This window comes from Gymnoscopelus braueri (assembly GCF_963280865.1).
Source record: "Gymnoscopelus braueri genome assembly, chromosome: 4".
NCBI lineage: Eukaryota > Metazoa > Chordata > Actinopteri > Myctophiformes > Myctophidae > Gymnoscopelus > Gymnoscopelus braueri.
Window position 1 is genome coordinate 48,596,535 of NC_137605.1, and position 9,985 is coordinate 48,606,519.

Sequence of the window (9,985 nt, forward strand, 5' to 3'; positions counted from 1 at the left end):
CATGAACGGACCTGTTAAAGGAATGATCCTTATCCTTATCCTTTACACTGTCTACCCGCAAGTCTGTATGTCCCTGTTTCAAACCCCAATTTAACCAGTCCAAATATAATTTACTGAACAAAAATCATGATTTTGTTAATTAATGCATGTTCACTTCTTCTCTCTCTCTCTCTCTCTCTCTCTCTCTCTCTCTCTCTCTCTCTCTCTCTCTCTCTCTCTCTCTCTCTCTCTCTCTCTCTCTCACTGCCTCTCTTTCTCTCTCTCTCTCTCTGTCTCTCTCTCTCTCTCTCTCCCTCTCTCTCTCTAACTGCCTCTCGCTTATTGCTGCTTGCAGCTATATTTTCTCGTTCTTTTTATGAAGCCAGCCCTCTACAATATCCATTGGCTCATGGAGGCTTAATTTGTTCACGTACAAACTTCTCCTCAAATGGGACTTTAGATAATGGTCCATAGATTGTGTGTAGATTAGAACATTTCAAGCAAATTGCTCAAAATCCCAGGAGCAAAATCCCAGGAGAAAAACTGGTTTAAGTGTTTTTCAAACTGCTAAAAATGGCGGAAAATCTATGGGGCTGAGCTAACTAGTCACAAAGAGATGTGTTCCTCATGAGTCAAGGCACATGTGTGTAAGCAAGTTGCATGGCTTTAGGCCAAACAAGGCATGTTTGAATTTTCTAACGATTGCTATGGCGCCCCCCATTGGGCCAATTACAGTAAGTACTGCAAAGTTTCATAAAAATGTGACTCTACATTTATGTGTTAGGGGCAGGAGAAGCTTCATTTTTTTTTGTTAAAAACAAAAACCCAACATTTTATTAAGATATTAGTCCAAAGTTCATGTGTAGAACGTTTTGTGCACATTGCAAAAAAAATCCAGTAGAAGATCGATTTTAACAGTTTTTTCATTTAATTCAAAATGGTGGGAGATCTAAAGGTCAAAAGTCAGAGTGGCAAAGTGGTTCGGCATGAGGAGATACATAATGTGTATTGAAGTTTCATGGCAATAGCTCAAACATGAGTTATACCTGTTCAAAGTTTGCATTTTCAATTGATTGCTATAGCGCCACCCTTTGGCCAATGGTTGTGGGTTTCGTGTCCTCGCCATTTGCCCTCTACTATATTGCAGAGTTTCGTAAAAAACGACTACATTGTTTGGCTAATACGGCGATTATACGTAAAACGGCGGAAGAATAATAAAACATACACTACGTGCTTGGCCACCTAAAAAAGTGATGTTATAAAAAGTTCTCCACTGTGATCTTCAATCTGTTTATTAGAACAGGGTTTTTTCTGGATTGTTTGAGCACATTACTCCACACAGAAGTGTCTGTTACAAAACAGTTCACACTGTCCCTAAACTGAATCACGTTTGACTAAATGACACATTGAGCTTGTAGATCTGCTACTTTTGTTATTTCTGAATTTGAATGCGGAGAGACACTGGTTTACAAAGTGAGGCTGGACTCACCACGGGGCGACAGGGAATGATTTATTTTTTCAAGAATCTTCAAAAAAGTAGCAAAGATAACGACCTGCAATCGATGTCATTTTATAAAAATGACATCGATCGCCAGGCCGAAGGCGTGGCCGAGACTATGTTTTGCACCCTGTCCGTCCGTCCGTGTACAGCTTATCTCCGGCACTGTTGGCCCGATTGACGAGAAACTATGCTCACACACTCCCTGGATGCCAGAGCAGATTTTTTTTCACATTGGCCCGTTAGCGCCACCAGGAAGCTCAGTTTTTGCAAAACAATGTTTTTATTATTAATCCTACAGATTTTGTTCACAAATCACTCAAATCGGTATACAATCCCTCTATAAACCAAACGGATGTGTCGGATTTTTCATATTCCATCCTGATTGGCTACGATTGGCAGTTTGCAGGAGTGGTCAGTTTTTAAGAAAATGCTTGAAATCATGAGCACATCGTGCAATTTTCATGAAATGTCTTCCTCGGCTCGTTAGGCCGAGTAAGAAATTTCAAATCAGCCTGATGGTGGCGCTATAACAGGCCAATTCACGTTTTTACCTGCAACTGCACCGATCTGAGTAAAACTTAGCGCGCACACTCCCTAGAGGCCAAGAAAGAATCCTCTGCCCTGCATTTTTCACTTCTACCTTTTATAGTGCCACCAGACTTATGTAAAAAAAATTAAAATAATATTACTCCTTAATTTTGTTTCCAAATATCACGCGAATTGGTACATGATCTCTACAGTCATGTGATCAAGACGGATCTTCAAATTCCATCGGATTGGGTAAGATTGGCATCTAAAGTTTGCAAGAGTGGCTCGTTTTGAACAAAATGCCTCAAATCATGATTGCAGCGAAACTTTGTACTCACATTCCCACTACATTGAGGAACAAATGCCACCCTTTTCACATTGCCTTATTATAGCGCCATCAGGAGGCCGATTTTTGCTGTTGGGTGACGAAGGTCCAAGTGAGAGGACGGAGGAATGACAAGATGTCAGGAGAGTTGGAACATCCATTATTGATAGTGTCAACTGAGGCTGTGTTTACCTCATGCATTAGGATGCTTCTTTGCAACGATCTGTGAGCCCAAAAAAGAAAGCACGGCAGAGGCTATTGGGTAAGAGTGCGGTTGATGGACGGAGAGGCTGAAGGTGTTGAACTCGGGGGCCAGGCGGAAGTGCACCAGTGGCACTGACGGCAGTCGCTGAGCTGTGTCGATGGAGCTGAGTCGATGTAGCACTGGGTATCGTCAGGGAGAGTATCGAAGCATTGTGAAAGGTGATGCTGTTCCGTTTGTTGGGGAGCTAGCGCCAGAGAGAATCGGGGGTCTGAGAAGACCAACTTGAGCGTGGAGAGGCTGTGTGAGCTGCTTCAGAGATATGTTGGGGCTGGCGGCCCGGGCGAGTGCGTGAGCTGCTTGTAGGATGACCTGGGGGTGATGCGTCCAGGTGAACGAGGAGCACAAGCTGCTTGCAAGTCAGCCTGTGCTCCTCCGGGTTGGAAGTGGGCAAGGTGCATTGGGACACCTGCCAGCGTGCTGGTGAGGGAGAGGGTGTAGCTGGACGGTCAGGGGAAGGCAACATGCGCCCAATGGCTGCCGTGCGGGGGGGCGGGGGGTAGGAGGAGGGCAAGGTGCGTTGAAGCACCTGCCGGCGAAGGCAAAACGCGCCGCAACGGCTGCCGTTCAGGGGAGTGAGTGGGGGGGTCGGGGTTGGAAGTGGGCGAGGTGCCACTAGGAGGCCACAACAACTTGACCTGTCTCCAAGGAGCATTTTTTCTAGTTTTTTCTTTTTTTACCATTTTGCTAATGCCATTCCTTGGCATGAAAATATTTGTGAACCCCTAACATAAGACCCCCAAAACATTATATACTGTACATGACATCAAGTTATTTACATCTATCACTACATAATGACCCAATTAACACTGAGGAGCCACACCACCTGTGTGTGTGTGTGTGTGTGTGTGTGTGTGTGTGTGTGTGTGTGTGTGTGTGTGTGTGTGTGTGTGCGTGTGTAAGAGAGAGAGAGTGCAGAAGAGGAGAAGTGCTGAATCGTAGTCTTCCCTTCATGCAGTGGTGGGAAAAGTGCTCACATTTTCTACTTAAGTAAAAGTGAGTAAAAGTACGAAAGTATTGGTATCAAAATGTACTTAAAGTACCAATAGTAGAAAGTACTCGTTATGCAGAATGTCCCAAGTTTTCCTAAGTTTCCAGAACAATCGAATAAAAATAGATGCGACGGATAGTGAGCGTGTAGATCGGCCATTTTCAAATGGTCAAAATGTATATAGGACTGAAGTGGTTAATATGTTTTGTAATTATCTAAATCTACAAAGTAACTAGTAACTAAAGTTGTCAAATAATTGTAGTGAAGTAAATACAGGGGATACAGCCTCTCTAAAGTCTGTTGCCTGGCCCTCTCCGGGCCAGGCAATAGACTCTATTTTAATTTATTTTATTTAAGATATACATTATTATATTATAAAACATACATTAGCCACTTTAGCCCTATTTTATACATAGACTACTTGAAAGAGCGTAGACTACTTGAAAGAGCGTTGTGAGCTTGTAGATCTGCTATTTTCAAACATTTTACTACTTTTACCTTTGGTACTTTAAGTATATTTTGGTGCCAATACGTTTGTACTCAAGTAACATTTTGAACACATGCCTTTTACTTGTAACAGAGTATTTGTATATTGTGGTATTGCTACTTTTACTTAAGTAAAATATCTGTGTACTTCTTCCACCACTGGTTACAGTATACTGTAGTCTAGTTACTGAACCTATAAAATGTCCACATCTTTCTCTGCCTCTCTATCTCATCCAGTGGTGGAAGAAGTACACAGATTTATTTTTTACTTGAACAAATTAGCAATAACACAATGTAAAAAATACTCTGTAGTAAAATGCCTGTAAAAAAGTATTGACACCAAAATATAGCCTACTTAAGATTACCCAAATCATTTATTTTTAACTCATTCAGTAGCAAGTAAATAAAAAGATAATTGCCCATAGTAATAATAATAAAATTATCGATTTTCTTACTTTTTCAAGTAGTCACATAATATTTATCTCCAGTATGGTCGATCCGCTGATGGTTGCTAATCACGAAGGGTTTCACTGTGCCTCCGTGAAAGAAAAAAAAACGACCTCCCGTTCACTTGTTATACGTCGTTGAAAATAGCATGTCTCGCCAAAAATACATAGTAAAACACAGGAGTGGAGATACAGAATATTACCCAAATACTTTAAACAGCAAGTCAATGGAGCAGTAAATCTTCGGATCACGTTATCTCCTGGTTCTGTGTAAAAAATGTAAAAACTCGTTGTGATTGTTGATCGGTAGAGATGCGCGGATCGCGGTTTTAGCCGCGGTTGCCGCAGTTAACCACAGTTTGGGTGGATTTGGGTCAATCAAATCTATTATTAATTAATATTGGATAAACCGCGGGTGAAATAATGCAGGAATTGAATTAATTATATCAATCTATAGGCCTATAATAGCTTTTAAAAAGAACAAAATCTCGCCGTGCGTGCGTTTGTAGTATTTTAATATTACGTCATTTTACATCAGGCACAAATTAGCCGCCTACTGGGGTCTTTGAACAGCAGGCAGCCATTGTTGCCAGATTCTGCGAGAGAACTAAGCAGCCAGGTCTATGAAAACAAGCCCAAAACAAGCACCAAATTAGCCCAAAAGTCGCTTATAAAAACAGACATGGCAACAAAGCTGTTGAAAGGGAAAGTAAAATGAATGAAACTCTGTCTTGTTGTTACTATAGATATGGATTTTATACAGTCACTACATCGTGACAGACAGTGGTGAGTGACATTGTTTATAAGAAAACTAACGTCAGGGAAATAATAATAATTTGATGCGGTTGGTGCGGATCTAGAAATAGGATGGTATAATTAATGCGGGTGGATGGCGGGTGGATAATGAACATGTATATGCGGATTTGGGTGACGATAAACCCCATCCGCGCATCTCTATTGATCGGCTATTTTCAGCGAAAGCTTTCCCCACAATAACGGAAAACCGAAAAGACACTATATTGAGCCCTGAGGGACTCCGGTTATCCATATGGGGTTTAAGTTGTCAAAACCGGGAAAGCATCTGTGTCATTTAACACTTTAGCGTTGGCTATTCAGAAATAGCAGATATATACAAACATATTGAAAGAACTTCTGCTTTAGAAGGCATCTGTAGAATCGTCTTCTCTTTAGGTTTTATAAACATACAAACAAAAACAAACATTGTTTTTAATTTCCTAAACAAGTGACAGTTTGGGACATAGGAGGTTTCCACCCGACAGCGACACAATCTATAATGCCTCACTGTGACTGAGCTTAATTTAATGCATTTGCTACAGAGGTCTGGGGTGAGGCAGCAATAAATAATTAAATTTGACTTCTAATCAGGGTTTCTGTATCTTCCTTTTGTTCCCCTCTACACTCTGTTCCTGTTCCTGTCTCTCTTCCTATCTGTGTCTTTCTCTCTCTCTTTCCCAGGTTCCCCCCTTCCCCCTCCCCCGCTGTACAAAGAGTAGAGTTGAGAATGAGTAAAGCAGAGTTATGGAGGAGTTCCTCAGGGCACCCTGTGCGTATGGCTCTGCTCTGCTCTGCTCCGTGACTGGCCTTATGTTTTCCATGGTGTAGCTTAGAGTGAGAAGATCACAGACGCACACACACACACACACACACACACACACACACACACACACACACACACACACACACACACACACACACACACACCACATGCCTGTACCACATGCCTGTAGTTGTAAGTATGTGAATCCAAAAAAAGGTATTGTTTTGATTATTCAAACGAAAATCACTTTTTTGTTGTTTTTACATGAAGTCAGGCTGATTTCAGAAATGTTGGTAAAATAAATAATTTTGCTGTCTGGCTCGACTTTGAGGAATTCTCTGGGGCTGTCTTTTGTGTGTTTGATTACAGTTTGATGCAGATTTTAGCTTGTTTTTAAAAATGTCTTTTGTGTGTTATGAAACCTGATTAAGGGTGCGGTCCCGCCGCACTTTTATTTTACCTCTGGGGCGGAATCTGCCAATGCTTTGTCAATGCAAATGTGTGGATTCATGGTCTTGCACATTTTTTCCAAGAATCCATGCATTTGCATTGACAAAGCATTGGCAGATTCCGCCCCAGAGTTGTTGTTTTTTTTGTTTGTTTTTTAATGCTGTAATTTTCATATTGATCTTTGCACTTTGTACATACAATGAATGTACTGTAGCGAGCTCATTATAACTTGCGAGTATTCTTGACACTTTTCCTAACTTTTAAAAACTTTAAAGGCGTTTAAAAAAAAAAAACTCTGCAAGAGTCATGTCTGGCAACTTTATGCTCAACTGGGTTTTCCGGATACCCAGTTGAGCATAAAGAGAGAGACAAGGGAACATTAAGTGAAGACTGAATGGAAATCATGGATTAAAGTTCTCAGTCGCCGTGAATGATTTCATTTATATGGATTCCATAGAAGCCTTTTATGAAAGCATGTCGTGCTGCAAAAAAGAATCGGCAATCTACAAGCTCACAACATAGATCGGCTATGTTCGGTTAGGCCTATTGGTTATTTTAATAACCATAAACATGAATGGTCTCAGAAATGTCATAAAATCAAAGGTCAAAGCCTCAATTTGTGATTTCTTCAACTGGATCAGGCTGGCTGTACAGTATGTAAAACAGCAGCAACATGGCCATGGGTTTAGATTAGAATAATGATATTACCTAAACATAATCATAACATTTTCAGTCAGGAGATTTTATTTTGGTTTTATTCGATGGGAAATGTAAATGGTGCATTTCTATAGCACCTTTTATCCAAAGCACTTCACGATGTGCATTGAAAACGAGATGCTTCTCAAGGAGATTATCCTCCAGTGAAATTTGGACAATAAATTACATTCAACTATTCACACTCTTGACAGTGGAGGAAACTATGAAAGGCACGACCTGCTCACCGGGAGAAGTTAGTAGGTTCACTTGTCTTGCTCAAGGACACTTCACTGCAGAGCCACAATGACAGCGCCTTTTAGGAGAATCTTAGAAGAGCCTGAAGTAAACGTCGTTGTACGTTAGTGTCGCGTTCTTTCGAATCACACCGCACTCTATCCGAAGTGCCTTTTAGATCGCCTTTTAAAACACCATTCTGTTTGCTGCTGCTTTTACCAGTTATTTCCCCCATTTCTCTTCTGGATGATTTTCCTATGAATGGAAGTTTAATTGAACTGTTTACTGTAACTGTACATATTTTTATTTTTGATTTCTACTCGTTGATTTGCATAGTATTGTATATAGCACTATGGCTTGTTTCCATTGGGGTACTTTAAATAAACGAGTAGAATAAAAATATATCTAATATTATTAAATATAGGTGTTTTAAAAGGCGATCAGAAAGGGGGGAAATAATAACTGTTAAAAGCAACAGCAAACAGAATGGTGTTTTAAAAGGCAATCTAAAAGAACTAACTTGGCCTAATCAACCCTTTCTGCATTCCAGGGATATTTCCAGACAACACTGGCTTACAGCAGTTGTCTGCATCTCTTAAACAATCTTGGGCAAGTTACCCAGGAAGAGTAATGTGTAATAGGTTACTCCTTTAAAAAGTAATAATATTACATTACATATTACTTGGTACCAAGAGTAACCTGTTACATTGCAAGTTATATTGCTAGTACTTTTGCACACTAGTCATACATTCGCAAACAGGGTGCCTGCTAAAAAATAACAGATCTGCAAGCTAACAATATGTTGCATGGCAATGTGTTGATGGTTAGTAGATTGTTTTGTTTTAAAAGTTGGATCAGTCAGTGGTCTGTCATGGCCACTGTGTATAGCTAGAGATCAAAGTCATTTAACATGCCGAGACACATGTTGAGATCTCCATTGTTGTACAATTAGGCTGGACATTCCTATAGTGCCGCTGCTGCTATAGATGGCAGTGATTCTGCATGGTTGAGAAGCCAAGCCAGCCAGTACTTATACTGGTCATTAACAACCCAGTCAGATTGGTGCTTAACGAGCCACTGCAATTAATTACACACGCCTTCAAAGGTAAAATATAGAATCTTATCATCACAGGTTCTGACTGCAGTGTTTGATTGCATTAATAACGAAGGAGACTATATGGGCAAAACACTAAATATGGAATATATATGGCAGTGGTTCTCAAAATGGGGTCCAGGGACCCCCAGGGGTCCATGAGCCAGTTCTAGGGGTTCCCCATCCCCAACAATATCAGTACAAACAAGAGGTAAAATAAAACTGCGGTGGGAGCCGCCCTACTAGGATAATACAATTCCTATAAGAATCCTATAGGAATTTCTAATGTTCCAAAAATAATTCCTATAGGATTCTGAATTCCTAAGAATCCTGTAGGAGTTTTCCAATGTTCCTAGTTCCTATAGGATTTTGAATATTGCTATAATTTCTATCACCTCTATCATAATCTTATTGGAATCCTATTGACACATGTTCTCCCCACTGGACAAAAAAAAATGAGAGAAAAACTGTTTTTTAAACCAGTGGTTCTCAAATCTTTAAGATTTTTCTACCACAAACCTACTGTATATGATTTTTTTGACGAGGGATTGGCTTTTCGTGAAAAGAAATGTAACAAAATGTTGAATATATTTTTTTAATTTTGATCAAATCTTCTCTTATGTGGTCCCATGATGGCACAACATCTTTTCAGATTGGGGTCTGGTCAAATATGTATCAATTTGGGGGGTCCTTGTCATGCAAATGTTTTAGAAACACTGATATATGTCTTTATATGAAATGAAACTTGAAAAGCTTGGAAAAATATACAACATATGAGCAGTGGTGTAAAGTAACTAAGTACATTTACGTGTGCTGTACTTACCGATAAGTACAATTTTGAGGTATTTTTACTTTCCTGGAGTATTTCCAATTTCCTATACTTTTACTTTTACTCCACTACATCTCAGAGGGAAATATTGTACTTTTACGCCACTACAATTACTGTATAGGCCTATGAAAACTTTAGTTACTAGTTACTTTGTAGATTTTGATTATTATTACAAAACACACCAACCCCTTCAGCCCTGCATATATTTCGGTCATTTGAAAATAGATCTAAAAGATAACAATGCATCGCAATGCAACGCACATATTGTGAGCTTGTAGATTGGCTATTTTAGAATTTCTATCTATCTATCTATCTATCTATCTATCTATCTATCTATCTATCTATCTATTTACAGTATATATATATCCATCTATCCCTATTTATCTGCAGTGTACCTCATTGTTCACTTGGGGGCGACACAGTACATATTATAATATCCCTCAAGGGTGCCAGGTTTGCTGAAGGTGTTCAAATCGTGAATCAAATCCCAATGATTATAATATTCTGATTTCTGAAGAACAAAAAATGCCTAACAATAACTCAGGATTGCACATTATTACAAAGTTACAAAAGAACGCACAGCAATCATTAAATGTGGCAAATCTGC